Source organism: Sarcophilus harrisii, chromosome 3 (genome assembly GCF_902635505.1).
Source record: "Sarcophilus harrisii chromosome 3, mSarHar1.11, whole genome shotgun sequence".
NCBI classification, from domain to species: Eukaryota; Metazoa; Chordata; class Mammalia; order Dasyuromorphia; family Dasyuridae; genus Sarcophilus; species Sarcophilus harrisii.
The window spans coordinates 214,529,821-214,535,820 of NC_045428.1; positions in this window are offsets into that span (position 1 = coordinate 214,529,821).

The window sequence follows — 6,000 nt, forward strand, 5'->3', positions numbered from 1 at the left end:
GAAAATTATATACTTCAACAACGATACTGTATGAGGATGTATTCTGATGGAATTGGACTTCTTTGACAAAGAGAAGATCTAACTCAGTTTCAATTGATCAATGATGGACAGAAGCAGCTACACCCAAAGAAAGAACACTAGGAAATGAATTTAAACTATTTGCATTTTTGTTTTTCTTCCCCAGTTATTTTTACCTTCTTAATCCAATTCTTCCTGTGCAACAAGAGAACTGTTCAGTTCTGCACAATATATTGTATCTAGGATATACTGTGGCATATTTAACATGTATAGGACTGCTTGTCATCTCGGGGAGGGCGTAAAGGAAGGAAGGGGGAAAATCAGAACAGAAGTGAGTGCAAGGGATAATGTTGTAAAAAATTACCCTGGCATGGCTCCTGTCAATAAAAAGTTATAATTATTTTAAAAAAAGAAAATTAATAAAAGCTAGCAATAATGTTTTTTTCTAAGACCCTAGGCAACTAGGAATGAGTGAAAATAACTTAAAAGAAGCAAATGGATATCCTCATCATCTTGGGAAAGTAGGATTTCATTTGCTACTGCAAGAATGTTCATGGATGGGTGATAGGGCAAAATTAAAAATTTTAGAAAAAATTTATGAAGAATGATATAGGAAATCCATCTGTGTTAAGCAGATCAATTAGAACAATTAGAGAAGTGATGTAGATATAATGATATATACATGTTGAAATAAACACAATTTGTTGAAAATCTTCAGGGACATTCAAAAATTCAAGAGTCAGAAAAAGTTGATTGTTGTTTGTTATCTTAAAGTTGATTAGCAAGTCAGACAAGGGAAAGTAATTTCATTAGTTAAATGTACATTGTTAAACAGTACATTTCAAATCATATTAGGAATGATTACCAATCTATGTCATAAAGTTATATCATTCATCTCAAGCTCATAGATTTAGAGATGGAAAGGACATAGAAGTCATCAGATCCAGTACCTATAAATGAAATAACTGAAATCTAGAAAATTTATCATTAATTCAAATCTGCCTTAGTCATTTAGAAACTATAAGATATGAGACAAGTTACTTAACTTCTGTCTCTATTTCATCAGAGGTAAAATGGGGAGATATGAGACAAGTTACTTAACTTCTGTCTCTATTTCATCAGAGGTAAAATGGGGATAATAATAGCCTTTCTCTCAAAGTTATTATTAGGATTAAATGAAGTATATCTGTAAAACATTTAGCCTGATAACCTATTATATAAAAGGTCCAATATTAATACTAGCTATTATTGACTAATCTTCAGAGCTTCTTCTCACCCTCAAGTTTGATGATTAAGTCTTCTATTACATTGATATTATTGATAAATAGGACTCTGTCTCATCCACAAGGTTATGAGGAAATATGTGATCAAGTCCTTTAGTAACATATATTTAAATTATGTCTGTGACAAATGAGGTTAGTCAAACATGATCTGTTCTTTTTATTTTTTATAGCTTTTTATTTACAAGATATATGTATGGGTAATTTTTCAGCATTGACAATTGCAAAGCCCTTTGTTCCAATTTTTCCCTTCCTTCCCCCTATCCCTTCCCCCAGAAGGCAGGTTGACCAATACATGTTAAACATATTAAAGCATAAGTTAAATACAATATATGAATATATGTTCATACAGTTATTTTGCTGTAAAAAAAGAATTGGACTTTGAAATAGTATACAATTAACCTTGTGAAGGAAATCCAAAATGCAGGCAAAAATAGAGGGATTTGGAATTCTACGTAGTGGTTCACAGTCATCTCCCAGAGTTTTTTCGCTGGGTGTAGCTAGTTCAATTCATTACTGCTCTATTGGAATGGATTTGGTTCATCTCATCGCCAAAAAGGGCCATGTCCATTAGAATTGATCATCATATAGTATTGTTGTTGAAATATACAATGATCTCCTGGTCTTGCTCATTTCACTCAGCACATGATCTGTTCTTGAAGAAATCATGTTGTCCCTTGGTCATCACTATTTCCCTTTCTCAATGCTTAAATCCTTTATTTTAATAACATATTCACCATTTTTTTCTGCAAAAATTGCAGTCAAATCCATCATTCTATAGTTTATTAAATAATCTTTTATAAAGTGAGAAGGCAATTCTTTCTTTCAGCCCTTTGGTACTTTTCCATTTTTTGATGATCTTTCAAAAATCATTGTCATTGGCTCAATGATCATATTTGACAGTTCTCTGAATTCCTTGAGATGTAATTTGTTTGTGGTTGGTGAAAACCAGCTGACCTCAGTGAGATCTACTAAAAGTTCTCTTACAAGCTTTTTCACGAATTTTTGAGTTTAAATCTCCTATTACCACTTTTATTCAGAGAATCAAAGGATCCTAATATTTAAAGGAATATTTGTAGTCATTGAGTTCAATCCATATCTGAAGCAGGAATTACATCTACAACACAATGGTGTATCACAAATGGCTTTCTATCATCCATTTGAAAGCATTGGGGTAGAATGAAAAGAGTTTTGGAATAGAGGCATGAGGGAAGTGAATTTGAATCCCACTTTCTATAACAATCAGTTGGGTAGTCATTCAACTTCTTTGAGCTACTATTTATTCATCCATAAATGGAAAGAGTAATTCCTATAGAAACTGCCTTATAATATTAGACAATCTATGGAAAGAACTTTAAAAACCTGAAAGTGTAGCACATGTCAACTTTCATTACTAATCTAGACTGCAGGAAGAAAAAAAATTCCTTTACCATCCTTCACAATCTGACAGCTATTCTTCTTTACAGAAAAAACTGATATCCATTTAGGCAATTTTTCATGTCTATATCTGATAATAGAATAGTTGTCAAATAAAGCAACATAAGAAAAAATTTTGATTCATCCCAAATACAAAATAGAATCATATTAATTGAAGTTTCAATATTATTAACAATCTTATGTTTCAATCTTAAAGTATACATTAAAAATGTTTTTAAGTCTCCAAAATATCAGAACTACTTCTTTAATACTGTTTACCATTGATAGTGTGAAGATATGCCTATAGTATCTTTTTATTAAAAAAATTTTTTTAAAGCCTAGTAGATACTGGAATGCATTAATCAATAATATAAGCAAAAATTCTATTAGCGCAAGCTTAAGCTACACAAAGTCACTTAATAAAATGATTATTGTATAGCTCTATGACTATTCTGTTTTTGGATTTGATTATTTAACAATCAAGACTAACCAGTCAATCATATTACTTCTGAGGATGAATACAGTCAATTCATTGTATAATGATTCAAAATAACCAGATTTCTGTATTTTATTAGGTATGAGGAGCAGTTCCTTTGGGTCTTTCTAGCCTCTATTCTATCCTTTATCCTAGAGAAAGTCCTCAATACCTAATAGTTACGAACCAGTTGGTTTAAAGAAATATGAACTTCGGATAGTTTCCAAATGGATTGGACATGATTGATCCAAAAACCATTTTTAAAAAATGTAAACTATGCAGTAATCAATTGTAAAAATCAAAATTTCACTATAATTTTGTGACATTTTTATTAAAAATAAACCTTTTGTTGTCATTCAATCATTTCTGTTGCGTCCAATTCTTTATGACTCAATCAGGTGGTTTTTTGGCAAAGATACTAGATTGGTTTGCTATTTCCTTCTTTTAGCTAATTTTACAGATAAGGAACTATGACAAATAGGGTTAGATGACTTCTCCAAATTCACATAAGTATTAAGTGTGTGAGGTTAAATCTGAACACATAATTCCAAGTCCAAGTTTCTAACCACTATACCACTTTCTTTATCTATTACTAAACTGTAAAGGGGAACCATAAATTTTCCATTGGCATTATTATGAAGCAAATGTAGTATCTGAAGATATTCTTAAATCAGTCTCATGCTACTCTTGTAGTCAGCCCAAAATAAATTTCATAAGTAAACTTTTATTTTCTTTCTTAAGGAATTTTTTCTAAATTTTTTGCCTAACCCCTTTAAAAGCCACTATTAAAAACCTTTAATAGCCTATCATTTTAAAAAATTACTTTAGTATAAACATAAATGAATAGAAATTAGATTGTTATTCTTAACATTTCTTATGTGTTGTGACAATCATATGATGTGCTTCTTCACCTTTCCCCATTAAATATATTACAGAATATATTCTTTATGAAGCCATTTATATTTCAAGACTATAATATATAGAATTTAATATGGCATTGTACTCTACAATTGTACACATTATGGATAATAATTATAGCAAAGACAATGATTTGAAGTTTGCAAATTCTTCATAATTATCATCTCATTTGATTTTTACTATAATCCTGGGAGTTGAGTCCTATTATGATCCTCAATTTACAGTTAAGGAAAGTGAGACAAACAGGTTTAGTGACTTACTATAATTACAAAGCTACTAAGTATTTGAGGCAACATTTGAACTCAAGTTTTCCTGACTCCTGGTCCAACAAGCTATAAACTGCAAACCTAGCTGCTTAGAATAGTTTTATTAGATAATAGTGTTAAATGAACCTGGCCATCCTCAGCAATGAGATGAACCAAATCAGTTCCAATGGAGCAGTAATGAACTGAACCAGCTACGCCCAGTGAAAGAATTCTGGGAGATGACTAAAAACCATTGCATTGAATTCCCAATCCCTATATTTTTTTCCACCTTCATTTTTTATTTCCTTCACAGGCTAATTGTACAATATTTCAGAGTCCGATTCTTTTTGTCCAGCAAAATAACGGTTTGTTCATGTATACTTATTGTGTATCTAATTTATATTTTAATATATTTAACATCTACTGGTCATCCTGCCATCTGGAGGAGGGGGTGGAGGGAAGGAGGAGGAAAATTGGAACAAGAGGTTTGGCAATTGTCAATGCTGTAAAGTTACCCATACATATAACCTGTAAATAAAAGGCTATTAAAAATAAATAATTTTTTTAAAAAACTAATAAAATAAAAAAGATAATAGTGTTTCATATTATTGTATTAATTGTATATTAATTATAACAATAGCTTATATCTGTGTATATGTAAACACTCCACTGAAATCTTATTCTGATATCTCAACTTGGTGTGGAAGTGGTCCTAGATTCTTCAAGACCATGCTGGTAGAGTCATAACTGTGTCAAGTCTTGCCAAGGTGGAAAGGATCTTGAATGAGAACAGTGACAGATGATGTAGCAGTTGACAGGACCATGAGACTTCACATAGGTGACATTGTTCTGCCCCAAATAATTAAAACTATTAAAGTTTTAAAGTAACTGGAACCTGTTTTAGATGTATTTAGACTAATGAAATCCAAATTCAGACTAATGAAATCCATATCTCTGAAGTACTAAAGTGAGCTACATTTTACATACATACATATGTGTATATATATATATATATATATATATATATATATATATATATTTAGCAAGAGAAGGAAGAAAAACAATTGGAACTCAATATAGATGTTAAAGGAACAATTGAAATTATTTTTTCCTCTTAATATTTGCAGAAAGATGTATAAATGTTAGTGCAAAATATTCTACATAGAGGAAATATATCATAAAATAAAAAATAATGATGATTTAAAATATAAAATATGTGTATAAATGGAGTAAATAAATGGAGTATTTAAAATACATATGTATAGAGATATATTCAAGCTATTATCAATATATATTTGAAAAATATAAATTATTTTTACTAATGTGCTATATATATATATATATATATATGTAAGTAATTTTTATATTGAAGTATTTGCTGGAGGACAAATCTAACTCTAAGTGATCTGCTAGAGTATGTATTGAATATATTTGTCATGGTGTTTCTTGGAGTACAAGGGAAAGAGATCCATAAAATGAGTGGTTTTGAAACAGGTTGTGGTCCCTTTAAGAAACTGTATTTCCTTTCAATATGTGATCCCTTTCAGATTCTCAACCATTCCTGGGAAAGGGATATCCCCCCAGATAATTTCTCTTGCCAGGATGCCAGGGCCTTTGATTCAATTAGAAATCCTGGTCAAAAAGCACC